The sequence below is a fragment of the Rissa tridactyla genome, chromosome 2 (assembly GCF_028500815.1).
Source record: "Rissa tridactyla isolate bRisTri1 chromosome 2, bRisTri1.patW.cur.20221130, whole genome shotgun sequence".
In the NCBI taxonomy this organism is placed as follows: Eukaryota; Metazoa; Chordata; class Aves; order Charadriiformes; family Laridae; genus Rissa; species Rissa tridactyla.
The window spans coordinates 137,688,128-137,707,250 of NC_071467.1; the positions used below are offsets into that span (position 1 = coordinate 137,688,128).

The following is a 19,123-nucleotide window of genomic DNA, read 5'->3' on the forward strand; positions in this document are numbered from 1 at the left end:
TTAGTTACGTAAATGTCATTCTCAGTTTCCAGCAGCCACTTTGCGCACCCCACTGCTGCTCTGCCCTTGTGCCCGTCCTTCTCCTGGGATATATGACTCAGGCTCTTCTTTTTCCCCTTTTCCCTCCAGGTGTTCTCTACGCTTTCCTGCCATCCCAAAGCTTTCCACATTTCTGACTCTTGACAGCTGGAAATATTTATTTCTCCGATCTTCACAGTATTGCTGGAGTTAGTGGTAGATATGAAATATTGTGATATCTCTCTCAAAACCTGTTTCAAATATCAGTTCTTCCAAAGCAAGACTTTATGGCATGGCAGAAATTTCTTCAATGAGCAATTTATATTCCAGTACTTTCAAGTGTTCAATTTTCAGGGGATACAGAGAAAAATGGATTTGGAAAGGAATGTCCAGTGTCTGCTTCCATTCAAGTATATTGTTTATAATCTATTTCTAGTAGATCAAATGCACAGTTTACAATTCAATTGATGTTCTAGAAAAAAAAAATAATTCAGCAGAAGCCTTTTCAAAGGTGTGAATCCGTTAGGAAAACTAACAGGTGGAAGGTCTTGCAGTTTGGATGTTTCAGATATGATACAAGACAATTTTGTTTCTGAAGGAAAACCCAAGGTATCCTTAAATAGATGGAAAATTAAATATTCTTTTGTGTTTCTTCTGCTTTGGGATATGTGGCTGAAGTACCAAGGGAATGCCTTCGAACTGCTGTGTTTCTTATTCTTGTAAAGAATAGTTCTTTAATTAAAAAAAATTAACAGATTTTTGACTTTGTGTTGGGAATGACATTTCAAATGGAGGAAGTGTAAAAATACATTTATTCAACATGATCGTTTTTGTATTAAACGTTTCAATGTAATCGGTGGCATAGTTGCGTGTGCTGTCTGTGTCCGTATGCTGCTAGAAAAATTAGTGCTTTTTACATAGACTGTGAACAGGAATGCCAACTGGGGTCTGCTGTGCTGGTGATTTCTTGGGTAGATTTCTGCCCACTGAAATAACTAATTACTGTCACATAAAGCATAAAATATGTAAAATAGTAACAGCTCAGTCAATTTATCACAGCTCTGCTGAACTGAGGTGAAAGCTTCCTTATCCCACTCCAATTTGTCGAATTGTTTAGCTCCTTGACTATGAACACGTATTTCCTCTTGTCAAGTCCCTTAGGGAAAAGTTTTTCCCTTGTATTTTTTGCATCATTACAAAACCTCTGACAGGTTTCACAAGTTCTTAACAGACTTAAGATGATATTTTTTTGCTTCTTTCCTTAAAGACTGTCTCCCGGAACACTTGAGCCAATTTATTTACAGTTCTTGCCCTCAATTTGCTCTAAAGGGCCTGAAAAAACCACACAAACCAAATTCCAAACACACCTTGCAAGGCTGCCAGATTTCTTTAGAATGAGATGGTGATTCTGCAATATAGCTGAATATTACGTTTCAGGTATACCTGCCTGCTTGTTCCTGGTGTGAAATGGGCGTTCTTCAAAACAAGAATGTTTGTATCCAGGAGATGTTTAAGATTATATGCCTTATATGTATTTTTTGGTAAGTTATATGTATACATATGCTGGGAGAAGGAGGACATAATTTATGTAATGGAGAAATGGAGAATAAGTTAAAATACAGATAGTACTAATGAGAATACTGGTAAAAAATTCAAAGAGTTTAAGGTGAATACAATGGCTAGAAATTCTAGTTTTCTCTTTTGTGCAGAAGGCGGAAAAACCAGAGCTTGTGTGAACAAAAGGGAAAACAGCTTCCACCTAGGCTACCCTTTTTGCCAGCTCCTTCCCTTCCTCATTCCGAGCTGCCGTCCCTGAAAGCTCCACTTCACAACCAATCTCAGCACTAGCCGTGTGGTTGTACACAGGCCACGTGCATAAAAATATGTACTGCCTTTCAAATAGGGCCAAGAAACTGCATCTCGGGCAAACATTGTTACTGATAGTAGAAAAACCTATTATTCAGTATTAAAAATGGTTTTGCATAAGGCCTGGGAAAACTCAGTCTGCTTTGTGGGTGCTGCTGAGACCCTTAAAGTTACTGTATGACCAACTTGTATGGCCAAATGGGATACAAATGACTTTGACCTGAATCTTTGCTCTTTCTGATAGAAATAGGAACTTAGGAGGAAATTTTAGTTTGGCCATGCTGTTTTGTGTAGGTTTCATCATGAGTACCTGAGTCATTTTAGCTTTCCATTTTTAGTCCTCTGGGAGGTAGGACCCCCCACCCCCCATAACGGTTTTACTTTATAATATTAAATTCAATGAGATTTATTAAAAAGGAATAGGAAAGAGTAGTGAATTTGTGAAGTTAGTGATATTTCTGAGAGATCTGAAGAAAAGAAGACTAAGGTGGAGGATCTAATTGCCATCTTCAACTACCGATGAAGCGCTTACAGGAAAGGCAGAACCACACTCTTCTCAGATGCCCAGAGAAAGGATAATTCCAAATGCTGAGAGTAAGTTAAAAAAAAAAAAAGGCACTTTTGATATTTTGTACATTGCTTTTCTTAAATCTAATAAAAATAACATTAATTCTCCTAAAATATTTTTTTAATAATGAAAATTAAACTGGTTAGCATGGTAAGCATTTAGTTTACATATCACAAGATTAACATCTGTGTATTTTTTTAAGAACTATTGTAAACACCATGTTTTGGACTGTTGTCCCTTTTATGTGTCCCTTTTATACTATGATTTGATTTATAGAGCAGGTTTCTGCAAAATTCTGAATGTCGCTGTAGATTGATCACACCGTTGCAGGACATGCAATCAAGCTCACAATTACTCGGTCATAGATATTGGTGCTAAGCTTATATTTAGACAAGCATTTGACATATCAATCAATGTGATACCAAGAAAGATTGATTAAAGTTGATTATGCCATAATTCATTTTTGCTATGCGGAAAAAAAAAATAGGGGATACTAATGAAAAATGTATTCTTTTCACATGGAACATTTAGATTCCATAGAATGTCTAAAGTTCTTTTAGAAGAAGTGAATAAAAGTGGCATTGATTCACTGCTTTCCTCAAAGTGTGCGAAAATAAATGGAACTTGAAAAAATTATATAAATTGCTGCAGTAGTTACTGCAAGGAAAGAGAAATCTACTGGAGATACCAGGACAAACATATCAACTTACAACTTTGCCTGTTTATTTCAGAAGATTTGGGTACTCGTGGTTTGCCTGGCTTTGCTTCTTATCTATGTCTGAAGGATATCTGTGTGAAAAGTCTTGTTTCTTTTTCAGGTTTGAAGTTTCTGACATCCAGGAAGGAAACCCCAACACTTTCATTATTAAAAAGGGAAATGTAACAGCACTTGGGAACACTCTTTCATAATATGAAGTGAATATTCATCTTCCTAAGAAAGACTTCTCCTTAAGAAAATGTATGAGATGCTGTCATTGGCTGTTTAATAATTCCAGAAGTTGAGTGATTTACGCCAGAACTGGAGAGCGCTGTGTTTGCCTGCCATCTGTCCCAGCTAATCTCTGAATTCCATCTACGAACGTGGATGACTTACAACTTCCCTGATTAATGGCATCTATCACTTTCTTCGTAACACAGAGCAATTAATCTTGCCCCGTCCCAGGGGTCCGCCGCAGTAATAGGTTCGGGGGGAGAAGCAGCCGGCAAAGTGCTTTTGGAAATAACACCCTTTTCGTCCTTTTTTTTTTTCCCCTCTTTTTTTTTCTCTCCCCCCCCCCCCGTTCCTCCCCCGTTTCTTCTCTTTTTTCCTTCTTTTTTCCTTCTTTTTTCCTTCTTTTTTCCTTCTTTTTTCCTTCTTTTTTCCTTCTTTTTTCCTTCTCTTCTTTTTCTTTTTTCTTTCTTCCTCCCCTGCCCCCCGTCCCTCGCTGTTTCAGACGGAGCATCAGCGCCAGGAGCTCCCTGACCCCGCTCTGGCCGTGCGCCCAGGCGCGGTGTCTCCGCGCTGCCCGCCCGCCCGTCCTTCCGCGGGGCTGGGGCCGCGCTGCCCAGCGGGCTAAGCTCGGATCCGATGGAGGGGGCGGGCAGGTGCCCGCTCGGGCCGGGCCGGGATGAAGAGGAGGAGGAGAGGGCGGCCGCAGCTGCATTGCGGATGGAGCCGCTGGCTCTCGGGGAGGGGCGGCCGCGTGATGCCGGTGGGGGGCGGGTGAATGCCCGCGGAAGGGAGCGTGGGCGGTGCGGGGCACCGGGCGGGCGGAGGGGGGCGCGGAACCTCCGCCCCGACCCGCCGCAGGAGGGAGGTGCCGCCGCGTCCCGGCGCGGGGAGCGGAGCGGAGCGGCCGCGGTGAGTGCGGGCGGGCGGGCGCGGCGCTCCCGGGGGGCGCCCACCCACTGCCGAGGTTCGCCCCGCCGGCGAGGTGCGCGGAGTTACCGCGGGGAGGAGCGGGGAAGGCGCGCAGCAGCCCCGCGGCACTGGGGTGGGAAGTTGCGGGGCGGCTGCGGCGGGGCCGGGGTATCACCTGCGCCGTCCCCGCTCCGCGCTCGGCCTCCCCCCGCCGCTCGGCCCCGTTAAACCGGGACTTCGGCCGCCGTGGCCCGGCAGGAGCGCGGGTCCCCGGGCTGCCCCGGCTCGGGGGTGAAGGAGCCGGGAGTTGGCTTGTTCTGGAAGTCGGTGCGAAGTGTTAGCGCCGTGGAGTCGCAAAGGCGGCGGGGCGTCCGGCTGGGGCAAACTGCTGGGGAATTTTGGAGCTGTTTCGACAGAGTTTAACAATCTTGGAAGCTTAGCTGTGGTTACGCTCTCGGGGAGGCAAACAAACCAGCGTGACGCGAAGCCGTGCCTATAAAAAGCAAAGAATACGCTGGGTGCGAAGATGCCCTCAGGAGCGGGTTTGCCAGGCTTCCCCTAACCGAGCCGTGGGGTCAGGAGTGAAACTGTCCAGCTGCTTTGTAAAAGCAATTGATTGCTGTCTCTGAAAGGCATTAGACAAAAAAAAAAAAAAAAAAAAATTCTCATTTGTCAGATCACTTTGTGCGTGTTGCAGGAGTTGGGTTGTAGTTGGTCCCTTTATATAGCTTATCACAGCTCTGTGCGTTGTGCCTGAAAGTTAACAGTCCTGTTACTAACAGGGTTATAGGGTGTTCTGCGACAGAACTGGTGAAACTGGTGCTGAAAAAGAGTAGCAAAGAGGCACAGGAAAAGACAGCAAAGACTGGATGGGGACAGGCTCGTATCCCATACGCTGAGAGTTCTCCTAGAACACTCTTAAACAAAAAGAAAGTAAAGAAAAAAGTATGATTAAAAAAACCAAAAACAAAACACTGTTCTAGTAAAAGCAGTTGGCATAAAGTTAAATTCAAGGTGATGGTGTTTCCTTTTATTTGGCTTAAGTGAAATGTAAATCTGTGGTATTATGGAAACTGAAAAAAAATAGTTCTGCGTTACGGATGCGTGTTTGTGTAGTATGCACTAGTTAATGTGTAACACTAAGGTTGGGTTGCTTAAATCTGAATTAAAATTTTGATATGGCTATATTTAGCAATTTATGCATCAGCACTAAGTTTGATGGAGCTGCACTGATGAAAGTTGTTTTAACAGGCTCTTGTGCTCTGTTAAAATATCTACTTTTTTAAAAAAAATCAGCTTATCATTTAGTTTTAACGTTTGTAGGATAACATAGTAAAATTATTTGCCACTTCTGTATAGGTTACAGGACCTATCCTGTCATTTCCTAATTTAAGTCTTCTTTTCCAAAGATCCTATTGAGAAAGCCTTTTTTTTTTTTTCCTTTTTTTTTCCTTTTTTTTTTTTTCTTTTTTTCTGACAGATCTTTTGGAGGGCACCTGGAACACAGCAGGGAATAAATGTTATCAAAGTTGCTTGGGAACAGCATACTGTGCTTAGGGAGCAGGTGATTTTGTTCTTAAGGCACACGTTGTCCACGACGTGTTACTGTTTTGGCTGCACTATTGGCTTTATTTTGGAATGACTTAGTTTTTATTAAAGCCATCAGTATATTATTAGATAATAATTTCAGTCTATTTTTTAATCAAGATTCACACGACTGGTTGATTTTGATAGATCTGTTCTGACTTGAGATTTAGCAGGACAGTGGTGATGTTTCTTTTCCTTACCTGAGGTTATCAGAAATTTCCCTGGGTTTATGGCAGTGCTGGAGGAATGCATGTTTTCTGGTGAGATGGAACTTGCTCTACTTTGCCCAGATTTTTTGCCCTTGGATCGGATGGAGGCTCAGTATTGTCAATGACTTGTCTTTGTCAACTAAGGATTTTAGGGCATCTTTAGCAACTCTCACTTTATTCCTGGTGCTTTATAATTCATTTTACTGGCCAGTACAACATACCAGAAATTCCAGCTGCGGTTAGGCACTTGGATCCACATTTATCTTCCCACATAGAGCATTTTATGACAAGAGGGAGTAGGGGGAAGCTGACGAAGTGATAATATTCTGACATAGTAATTCTACAGGCTATATATCATGTCAGTGTACCGTATATTACAGGAGTGGTACGTAGTGTATTTGTCACGGCTGGCCATAAGAGAGGGGGGAGGGAGCTAGGATTGCCTCAGTTAGGCCTTCCTTTAAATCCACAGGGGAGCAACAAAGTTCTTATCGGGATCCTATTGAAACATTAATGTGGTCAGAGGAGGCAGGGATAATTTTAACTATTAGCTTGCACTTGATACTAAAAATCTTATTGAATTAATGAATTCCACTGCAGTAGCCAAACCCCAGGCTTTCCTCAGTAGTTCCTTTGGCAATGATTCGGTCAACATAAGCTGGGAGAAATTCCTTATCACTTCTCTTTCCCTGACTGCTTAAATTCTAAAGTTGCAAGTCACTGCTTTATCCCCATTAATCAATAGTTAATCAATGTATACAAAAAGTATTCAGAACGTAACCAGGAGGAAAAAGCATTTTACTTTTTATCTTAACAGCTGCAAAACTGTATAAATTAATTTTTATCCATAGCATAGTCTGCCAGCTCCATTTCATTAGAGTGAAAAGACAGTATCTAGGAGATATAAGGGATATCTTGGGACTTGTTTCTTTCATAACGTGATAAAGAATTCTTGCTGCTTCACTTATTTTCTCATGTGCTTGCAACTTGTACCTGACAGGGTTTGAAACCAGGATTAAATTCATGGTGAAGGAGATGCAGGAAAAGATGAGCTAGAATGCAAATATGCACATACATTACAGCCATCGGTCTGCTATTCTGGATTGTTCTGGTGTAAAAGTTACCCTTTCTTCCAGAAATAAAACTAGTCATGAGCTAAATACATTCAATATCTTCTTTGAGCTGTTAGTTTTACTTCTTATAAGCATAGAGTGCTTACAAGTGTCAGAACTGTGCCCTCTCCTCAAACTACCACATGCAAGGGAGATACCTGAATAGTACAAGAAGCGGTTCTCAAATTTATTTCAATTTGCAGACCACTAACAATTTTCTAGTGGAAATCAGTTTTTCCACTTAGATCTTACTGTCAGTAGGACTGTTTTTCTTAGTTAGGTATATTAAGTCTCTTGGAGGTCATTTGGGTACTACAGGTTGAAACTTACTGTTATAAAATTTGAGAATCCGCTTTAACTTTCAGACGGTTGACTGGTGGTGTGTGAATGTATAGCAGCTTTCTTGAAGTTTATGAATGAAAAGCAGTCTCTCTTTCCCCAGTTGTCCTTTTCTCCTCTGCTGTACATTTGGCAAAAAGGTCGATGTCACAAGTTGATGAAGTTAAGGCCTTGGAATGTTGTTGTAATTAATTACTCCTCACGTTCATAACATATCTAAGATTTGTTCTGTAATAGAAACTTAGGGGGTGATTTGGAAATAAAGGAGGTATTCACCTGGACTACTGATGTAATGCAAGAATGGAAAAAGCAAAATATAACCTTATGATGCCTGAGGAGGGACAGCTTTGAAAGATCTGGAAAAATATTAATGTCATCTCGCAACAACTTACGATGAGATGAAATGTTCTGATCACTCATGTTCAAGAAGAAATAACTGAAACTGGACCAGGTGTTGAGAAGAGCAAACAGGATGGTCTGAATATATAGTGAGCCTGCCCTGTCACAGAGAGAAGGGAGATCCTGGCTTGTTTGTCCAAGTGAAATCCTAAGTGGGATATGGACTCCACGTGCAAATTCAGGAGGGGATCAACTCAAGGGAAGCAGAATCTTGTGATAAAGCACATTGCTGGCACAAGAACAGCTGAGTATCTGCTACCACTGAATAAAATTTTCTTGCGGAAATTTGGAGAACATTCCCCTTTTAGAGGCAAGTGGGTTCTGAAGCACCCAGTGACAGCAGAGAGGGGTGGGGAAATACTGTGGAATATTTGAGATGGAGTTTGTTTATTTTCCAGATGAATTATATGCGTAGCAGCGGTATGGGCCCAGGGAAAGAGTTGCATTTAACTTCTGTCAAAGCTTTAAATGTCATGCCACGTAACGTGCCAATCCAGTTCCCCTTCAATCTGTTCAAAACGGAGCTTTGGAAACCCTTCATTCTTTTTTGGCTCTTGCCAATGTTTAACCCCTCTCAAGTGACTTCTCCTCTTCTACGTCAGGTTTAAGCTGCTTGTCTGCGCCTTAGCAGGCTAAAGCCGCATTGTGTGCAGCCTGTCTCTCTATTCTTGTTTCTTTGGCCTTTCCTTCAGCAGCCCTCTAGGCTGCCTGAAGCAGGAGATTAATCTCTCCTTCTCTCTCGTTCCTCCACCCGTGTTTAGGTCTGGCTCCCTCTCCGTATCGACCCAACACACTCATAAATTCCTCCTGAAAATGCATAATATTCAAAATGGTTTCCACGCATACCCCTTTCATAAAAGGAATATGAATAAATGGGCAATGTAGATGCTTGTAGACATTCTTTCACCCTAAAGTATCAAGAGCAGCAAGGAAAGTGTCCACAGAAGTCTGTGGAGCTGAAACTCTGATGACGACAGAGAATTTTAGAAGAATAGGAAAGACAAGTTTAGAAGAGCTTTTAATCTGGGGGATCTCACTCTTTTTCTCTCTTTCTCTTTTTGTGCACTGCATAAGAAAATGTCATTTTGCTTTTGTGTGGGATGGCAGCATCTTTAGCGGAATTACTTGCATTTCGGATAATAGCACAGGCTTCTATTTAGTTTCAGTTGTCCCTTAGACAGGTCTTTCGTATTAATCCATTAGCAGCCACTGTAAAGGATGTGCAGTACTCTTTCTGGTTAAAGTCAGAATGACAAAGTTTGGGAAATTGTCACTCGGCAGATACTTAAGTAACCCATATACTTTGGGACTACTTCTTCGTCCATTTGGGCAGAAACAAGTTTTTTTGTTAAATAAAATACAATTTTATTTAGTAGAAAGGTACTTTAAATGGGTAATTTTGAATGTCATAGATTCCAAAAGGAGCAGGATAAGGATACTAGCCCGCCTCTCTCCCCTGGCATTAGAAGATCATTGAATCATAGAATTGCCTAGGTTGGAAGGGACCTTTCAGATCATCTAGTCCAACCATCAGGCACCACTGAACTATATCTCTAAGCACCTTTTAAATACCTCCAGGGATGGTGACTCAACCACTTCCCTGGGCAGCCTGTTACAATGCTTGATAACCCTTTCAATGTAAAAATTTTTCCTGCTATCCGATCTAAACCTCCCCTGGCACAACTTGAGGCCGTTTCCTCTTGTCCTATCACCTGTTACTTGGGAGAAGAGACTGTCCCCCAGCTCTCTACAACCCCCTTTCAGGTAGCTGTAGAGAGCGATAAGGTCTCCCCTCAGCCTCCTTTTCTCCAGGCTGAATAACGCCAGCTTCCTCAGCTGCTCCTCATAAGACTTGTTCTCCAGACCCCTCACCAGCTTCATTGCCCTTCTCTGGATGCGCTCCAGCACCTCAATGTCTTTTTTCTGGTGAGAGGCCCAAAACTGAACACACTACTCGAAGTGGAGCCTCAGCAATGCCAAGTACAGGGGATTAATAGTGGTTGTAGTGGTATGGAAGTGGAAATCCAAAAGACATCAGACAGTTGAGTTTGGAGCATGGACATCTTCACTCTGGCCAGCGTGGAAAGTGCTGAGAGACATGTTCAAGCCATTGTTGGTAAACTTACATGATTTTTTTGAAATACCTCACTATGTTTACGAAATTATTTGCCTTCTCTCTGGCTTTTTATGTCCTTACCCTTGATTACCACCCATTTTATCTGTTGTCTTTCTGTTTTTTTTAGCAACTTCTCCTCCTGTTTGATTACTAATCACTTTAGTTTGCCAGCTCCTATCTCTTTTAGTATTGACATCCCCAGAGCTAAGGCAATAAAATTTTTAAGCAAATGCTGTTGATGTGTCAAACTTATAAGTATATGAGGTCTATCCGTATTGTATTTAAGCGTCTGTGGGTAATTTACAAAAAATGAGTATTATGAATGGTATTATATTGTTTTTTATTATGTTAAGGTTCTGGATAGTAATTTCCTGGAGTGTTTAATATCAATTTTCCTTAACGAAATTTCAGCTAGGTTGTAAAATTATTTAATTTAGAATAAATTGCCTGAGGGAGAGAATAAACACATGATTATTGCCTCGAATAATTTACAATATAGGGTCTTTACTATGCTACTATGCAAAGAGTAGGTTGTGTTATCTGTCTGAAATGCAAATAGTTCTATTGAAATCTGTAATGTCATAGAGAGGCAAAATTACATTCTGTTTAAAAAAAAAAGAAAAAAGGAAATGAATGTGTTAAATGAACTTGCTATTTTTAATTTTAAAATCTATGAATTCTGTCATGTATTTACCGATATCTCTCTTTGTGTTTTTTGCTAAGCTTAAGACTTGTTTTTGTTTGTTTGTTTAAGGAAAGAGAACGTAAGTGATGAGGAGCCCTACCCCAGATCAGTCAGTAACAATTTGGCCATAATTTTATCACCTACTTTAATGTAGGTATAGGGTTTATAGTCCGAATTTGAAATTAGCCAATATCACAAAAAAGCTCATCAGAAATATATATTTTTCAAAACTAATCTTTATACAAATATGCTTCTGGGTGCTGTGATTCTTCTCTTAAAAATGTGCTGGTCAAAGTCCTTTGATTGAAAAAGCTTCTATCTCTTTGCTTTCATGAGGACTTGAAGTCTAAATGTAATATTTTAGACTTCCCCCAGTCTTTAAGAGTTCAATTCTGTCACTGAAGGGAAGTTATATTCTCCCATTGACTTTAACGTGTGTAAAATTGGATTCTAATAGTCTAGTAACTGTAGAAAATGGGGGTGTTCCTCCAGTTAGATACATAGAAAAAGATTAATCTTAAAATAATAGAGGATAGGTCAAGACATTTTGAGAAATCCACTACAGTGACTATGAGATTATGTGAATTATCAGTTGCATGTAAATCTTCCTAAGGATGATGGATAGATATCCCAGATAGAAATGGTTGTAACAATACACCTTTTGTGGTCTCTGAAATTAATTTAATAAATGTTTTGGAGGTTGACTAATATACATATAATGACTTTTTTGTTTAGGTCAATGTAAAGTCTAATATATCTTGGAGATTAGTATTGATCAGAGTAAGGCCAAAATCAATCTTGGATTTTGAGGGTCGTTACACTTGGAAATAGGATGCAATACAGAAGATACTGCAAATGTTATGTTGCGGAAGGCTTTTACAGTAATTATGGAAAAATAAACTTTTACTTAGTAGTAGCAGTATCTAAAAAAACCTAATAAAAGGACAACCTGGTAAGGTTTAGTTAATTAAATAAGTAATAAGTTAAACCACTTTACATCTTTCCTTAGTTTGATGGATGATATCCAACCTTCTTGAAGTCGATATTGAAGTTCCCTTTTGCTTCAGCGGGAGAGGAATTTTGTCCTCCCTGTTTGAATTCATGAGCTGGTGTTGAGGAAAAGGTTAACCTATGTTCGTTTAGAAATATATTTCTTTTAAATGGTAAGTAGTTTCCTGTCTTGACTCTCTTCCTTAGCTTTTCTGGTTAAATTCAATTTGTGCCGTTGGAGAAGTACATGTATAGAGAAGTGAAAGAGGTAAATTACAATACAATGTACCCTTCAAATATTGCACAGCAAGCATAATCGATTTCACTGAAGGTGAACTAGTGCTACTTACTAAATAAGAAATGTTTGAACAGAACATTTTCTTTTTAATGGATTTTTTTTGTTTGTTTTGCCTGTTATAAAGTCTCTGGCCTGGGCACTTAATTTAAAAATAACCTGGTGGAAATTTTTAAGATCTTGGCTGAGAGTTTTTGACAGAATTAAGTCTTTCTAAAATCTGACTTGACTGAAACATCTATTCTGTATAAAGTGAAATTATGCGATCGTTATTTTATCCAAGATTCCTCTGTAAAGGATATCTTGCTTCCCCTTCATATTTTCAGAACTTATTAAAATAAATGAAGGTTATTCTATGTATCTTCTGCACAAAAGTCGTCTTCTGATAAACCTTTTTCTGCAGAGAGCACTGGGTGATGTTCTCCACAATTAATTGGTATAATTCCACTGATGTCTGTGATTATACTTTGGCCTATTATCTAGCCTTATATATTAAAGTCTCAAAAACTATAGTTAAGATGATAGATTATGCATTTATATTTATGAATGGATACATATTTATAATTTTAATGATGTGTTTGAATGCAAATGGAAGTTTATGTATACATGCCAAGTGTCTATCAGATTCAGGGACCCTGTAGCATTGTCCTTGAAAATTAAAGCCTTATATAGATGCAAGCTATTGATATTGGAAGTGATCTTCAAAGCTGCTCCATTTAAATATATTAACTATTAATAATGAGCTACATCTCAGATATAGCATTAGTTTGTATTCTGAGAGATCAAAGTACTGACATTATAGATGGTAGTTCTCAGGCTAAGAAAGTTCTTTTACCTTATCTTATCAGTGGACTTCTCCTCAATTTCTCTTAATGGTTATCCTCAGTGAAAACCTGCAGTATGTATATTACGAAATTCACCTTGTTTGTACCCGAAATAACACTTTGAAATATATTAGCAGGAATTTTTAGAGAGAGAGATAATATATGCCACCTTTTGCTGCACTGAAAGTAATAGTGTTGCTTTGGATTTAAGGCAGGCTGAGCCAAAAAAAAAAAAAAAATCTGATAACTGCTTTTCAGAATAAAATTGTTTAATAATCAGAATAAACATCTTTTAAAATGCCTCAGAAAATGTAAATTTTAGTGCATAAGTATTTTTTTTCTTACTCAAATGTTTTGGATGAAGTTTGCGAGAAGATTATTTTCCATTTGATGTTCCCACGTAGGAGAGTACTTAGGTCAGTTTTACTAATTGAAAGAAATTTGTCCACAACCATATCCTAATGCTTCCTGTTCCTCCTTTTCAAATGCTGACAAAAGAAGATACTAGAATTGAGTTAAAGAGTTGTCATTCTTTAGCTTCCCAAAAGAAAGAAGCAGTATAATAGTAATATTATAATAGTAACATATTTTCTGATTTTTGACTTTTTTTTTTTTTTTTTCCCCCCTTCAATGGGACTAATGCATTGGGATCAGAAAAAGTAATGATTTTACTGTTGTGCTTGACCTTTATATTAACACTTGCTTACTCTTGGAATTATTAAATAAAACACAGAAACAGCTAATCTGTCTTGAGCTAACTAATCAGCCTCTAGTTACATGTGGGTTCATAGCAATCTATTCTTCAGAGTATGGAATTCAAATGCTAATACATTTCACCTGTGAGACCTTTAATGCAGAAATATATTATGAAAAGTGATGCAGCCACATGATTCATTTATGTATTTATTTGTGAAGGATCCACTCAAAATGGGTCAGGCTTGCACTGTGCAAGCTGACTTTGGGAAAGGTTGGAGACACTATGAAACTTGACCTATATGTTTGAACTGGGACTTCAGAAACTGGGCTGAAGGAAAATCAAGCTTTTAAAACTTCTTCTCTGCATGCAAGTATTGATGTTTGGCCACTGATTTCACTCTGTTCAAACAGTTCATATAGTAAATATGTCTCTGAGTTAGGGAGTGTTTTATTTTTTTCTTCGTAGAGTCTTATTCACTAAGTGAAGTTAATTACAATTTATATCTGTGTGAGAGCAGAAGAGGCTCAAATTGCATTTAGTCAGGTACATTATCTATAAAGACGAAGTTGTATGCCCAAAAAGCAGTTCCTTATAATTTTCAATGCTTTGTTGTTTTTTGCTAATGGAATTGAGTACTTTTGAAGTAAAATACTATTTTACTTTCAAAAACTGAAGATTACTATAGCACCTATATTTTGTTACAAAGCAGTGCTGCTGTGATTGATATCTGAAGTCTCCGGGACTGTTGCTTGAACTCTGTCTCCAACTATCTTAATACACTACAGTTTCTCGCAGAGAAAACGGATCACAATCCAGATCTTCTGCCTCTTATGATTTTAACTATGCATCACAGAATACTAACATTGTCTGACTTTGAGACTGAAAATTTTACAGAAATTTCAGTTGATTTTTACTTAAAAAAAAAAAGTGAGTTTTACATTAGTAAAAGCATGACATCAGAGATGCCTGTTGGTAGTGTGGCTTGGTGTGTTGTTTTTTTAAACTACTATCATAACTCTACTTTTCCAAAGTAGAATGCTGCCTGCCAGAATACCGAAAGTTTCTGAAAGGAGAAGAGCCTTTAGTTACTGCTATTTTTGTTTTGCTAACCTAGGTTGTTACCTTCCCTCTGAACTTCTCCAGTCTTTTCATAATCCTCTAGTAAGTCCCAACAGCTCTTATTTTACTAAGCTCTTTGTGTAAAAGGGCGGATCAAAAAGGAGAGTGATGCTTGAGATTTTTGTCACTGACTGACACTAGTATTTTGTCATAATTCAATATTTTACATGTTGGTATAGTTGGGCTTAACAAGTTTCTTGTGAGCACGTACAAGGTCCCCTTTAAAAATGAGGAAAATATGTGTAGAAATCATCCAGGACACAGGAAGTAATGACGTGATCTGATCCACTAGTAACAAAGACAATGGAAAGGCTTCCATTAGATGGGGTCCTCTTGGACCACTTTTCCGTACTCTTTAGACCATTTCTAATCTATTACGTTGCAGTACTTTCTAGGCAAACCTCTTCCAAGTGACTGTGACTTTGGGTTTTTAACAAATGTAGTTTTGTGGGTTTGTGCTACAAAAGTTTAGTGCTTTTCTGATGCAGTTTCACCAGCTTCACCAAAGTTTTTGGGAACACTTGGGATTATCACTTTTTTCTTTTTGGTTCTTTGTCATAATGGTAGCAGTTTTGATGACCTAGGTGCTTAGTCACCTTGCAAAATCATTAGAAGCAACCTTATTTGGGGAAAAGAGCAAGTATTTTACACAGTTCTACTACAATCGACTTTATACTATGAGTTTATTGTATCAGACGAGCAGGCTTGCTCATGGGAAGCAGTGGAATTAAATGCCTCCCATCTAAGTGCTGTGGCTCTTTGAGTATGCTTGAGGCAGAACTTGTCATAAAAGTGCTATTGATAAAACAAAGGCCCTTTTCTATTACTTTTTGTTCTATTTCTTGTGAAATAAAAAGTACAGACAATGAAGACTGACACCACTTACTGGAATCATGTAAAAGTGAAATCAAGTTATTCAACTGAAGTAATTAGAATTCTTTAGTTGCTGAACTTCTGTGAGGTTTTTTTTTTTCCAAGGCTTGTTCGTTACAATTTTGTGGTTAGCCCTATAAGCAGTTTCCTAATGTAATGTCATCACACGGACTGAACCACAATGTAAGGCTGGCAGCCGATTGCTATTCAGGGCGTGCGGTTTAGGAAGAACGGCTTTGGGTAAAATCGCTTTATGAAGCATTTTAAAAATTAACTTTTGTCATTTTTGTTTGCTTGTTTCTCATGAACAAAGGAGACTTTTGCTCTCAGAAATATAAATGGAAAAGTATGCTAATGAGTAGAAAATTCCTTCACATACTCTAAAAGAGGGTTACGGTACCAAGAAGAAGTGAGGTTTTAATTTCAGGCTTCATTAGCCAAAGGATGCTGTTTGGAACAAATTCTGCCTGAAGTCACAGCTAAAAAAAATTAACTAATCTTGTTATAAATCTTTATAGACTTTCAAAATAAATTAATAATTCAAAAAGACATCTGTTATTAAATAAATAATTTAAATAACTGTTTTTAAGCTAATAGTCATTAGTTACCTGTGTAGTATTTCTGAAGGACTGTACTCCAATCCAAAATAATGTGTGGCAAGACTACAATAAGCGAGTAAGTTGACTTTCTTCAATGTCAAACGCATTCTTCTACTTGCCTGCTGCCGTTAGTTCTCTTAACTAAGTGTGTAAGCTTAGATGCTTTCAGTATTTAAGATTGGGCATGAACACCAGCTTGGATGCTGAAGGATGTAAATAGTAGAAGGGACTAGGCTGCAGCTTAAGGTAGACAAACATGTACAGTGTAAGCAGTTCCTAATAAGTACTACATTTATATAATGATTTAAGGTAAACTTGTCATTTGATATCTTCATGACAATTAGAAAACTTTCCTCCTTAAAGCCCTTTAGAAAACAAAAAAGTTCATCACATACTTTAAAAGGGGCTCAGCTGTGAACTTTGGATAGTGCTGTTGCTTCTGCAAGGATTCATGTGATGACATTTGGAGACTTCAGGGTTTCTTTGGTGCATTCAGAGCTTGTGCATTTTCTTGAGGCATGACCTAGACTTACCCCTAGATATATATTCCCCGTATCTGCTGTAGAAACCTGTATGACCCATTATGGTTTTGTTTTTCTGTTTGCAATTTCCTGTTCATCAGGAATACCGTTCTGAGTCGATGGAAACAAAACCTCGAGTAGTGTCATTTTAGGCTTAGCTATGCCCTCAGTTTATGTACCAGTGCAGTTAATTGCATTGCTGATTTCTGTATATTGTATACATTAAAGTATGAAAGAAATAAATACAGCACCAGCTATAACATGGGGTGACTATTTTTTTTTAAACTTTGACCAGTTCAATAACTTCCAAATAGCTTCCTGGACACACTTCTTCTCCCTCCCGCCTCCTCCCCCCGCCCCTTAGTTTTTGATACATTACAAAGAAAATTCCTTCAGTTCTTGATGCCTTGAAAAAATAATGAAATGAATTTTTTATCAATATAAAGGAGACTTTAATATGTTTGCTGTTTACTGCTGTTCATTGGTTAGATTTTAGCAATAATTATATATTAAGATTCAACTTAAAAATACATACTGTACTAAAGTTACTAAAATATAAATATTTTTTGCACTTAGAAATGTTGGGGAACAGAAATGAAATTATAAGGGTATCTGTACTGGATCTTTCCAGTAGTGATTTACTGGAAATTTTTCAACACTAGCAATTGATCGATTCTTAAGAAAGAGTGTAAGAAACAGAGGCAGCACAAAGTGATCTTTTTCTTGGAAGAGACTATTGGCTTCTGCTGGTCAGCAGTTTGCTATATTCCAAGTCTAGATCTCTGCATGATCATCGTGTTTAATGATTTATGCTTTACTACGTTCTATAATCCTCCTGTTTAGCATTTGACCTTCAGAGTTGGTTGTGACAATGAATTCCACGAAACTGTCAAGCCTCTGTAAAATAACTCTTCCTTGCATTTGAAAATTGCCAGTGATTTTATTAAATGGACCTCTGTTTTAGCCCCTCTGTGCATCTCTCTACCATTATAAAAGTCGCTGTATCACCTCTGAGCATCCACGTTGCTACGCCCTATGTCCTTTTTAGTTCTTCTGTATCTCTTTGTGTTGGAGTAAAGAGAACAGCAACCAGAATTTGAGCTACCACAGAGCTGTGTGTTTTTATAAACTCACGCTATGATGATTCTTGGTTTGTTATCTAAATATTTCCAATTAAGCCTCCTCCCACTCTGTCCCACTGCCAAAGCTAATAGGTTTTTATCTGCTGCAAGGCATCAAAGTGACATTTTCAGACAGCTGTCCTTGATAACTCTGAAATACCATCCTTATAAGCTGTTATAGAGCCCAACTCTGTTTATATGTGATTGGGGCTGTGTGTGGGGGGTTTTTTTTAATGGATTACTTTACATTTGTAGGCAGTGAATTTCGCCTGTAATTCAGCTTTCCCCACTTGTGGTTGTGAGATCCTTCTGCAACTTTGACCATCTGAATTTTCCTTTCACTATCGCTTTTTGAACAGTTGCCTTTTCTTCACTTATGAGTAAAAATGTATATATAAATATATCTATATGCACATAAATTATATATTTTATACATTATACATATCAATATCATATATTTACAGTTATATTTATACTTATATGATATGTTTTAATGAATGAATATATTTTTAATAGATGCAACCTATCCTCTCGTTCCTGTGTCATTTGTATCTTCTATTATCTTTCTGCTACCACTACACATATGCAATAGGTATCTATTAATAGTCTATTCATATTACATGAATAAAATACCATTTTACACACGTATGTGTGTATGCACATACACATACGCATATGTGAATTCACATACTCCCACTTTTGGTTTTAGCATCAATATAAAAGCACAGATATGTTTGGTCTTATCACTAATTTTCATATATCCTGTTTAATACTTACACTGCCAGTTTTGTAAAATTGTCAGAGACTTTCTGATCTAATTTTGTAGCCATTCTTCCCCCTGTTAAAATTATAGCAGTGTTGTATGAGAATTCGTTCTAGGGTCACCAAATCTCAGATTTATACTGAGGTGCTTAAAAATAGCACCTGACATCAAAAGTAGTTTTCACTAGTCCCATATTCACCTGAACAAAATCTGCTATGCGACTTCACCTGAATTATATTTATTTTTGTAAAGTTTAAACTTTGTAAGGCTGTGGCTCTGCAGTTTTAACCCCTGCTTCAGTGGGGTGGAGCAATTGTTTACAAACGGTTCACTGTAATTTTGCAAGGTTTTCAAAATACTTCTCTGTTAGAGAAGTGCAACTAACAGCCTACAACTGGAAAATGTAATTGAAACCCAGTCTGCACAACTTGGTAAAATTCATACCTTCTCTATTGCACCTGGCTCTCGTTACTCTCTCTGCAATCGCCATTCTATCTTGAGAAGATTTACTCAAAGACATAACAAATGTCTTCACACCTTCTTGAAGCAGTTCCCCGTGGTACAAGAACTGCATTTGGAGAA

At 38.4% G+C, this 19,123-nt stretch overlaps 1 protein-coding gene across 1 annotated transcript in view; it reads left to right on the forward strand.

Annotated features, from left to right (window-relative positions):
• Positions 1-4,191: 4,191 nt before the first annotated feature.
• Positions 4,192-19,123, forward strand: part of THSD7A (thrombospondin type 1 domain containing 7A) — a 294,355-nt gene continuing 279,423 nt past the window's right edge. The window contains exon 1 of the mRNA XM_054191500.1: positions 4,192-4,292. The gene's annotated coding sequence lies outside the window, so the exon portion shown is untranslated. The remainder of the gene's footprint in view (positions 4,293-19,123) is intronic.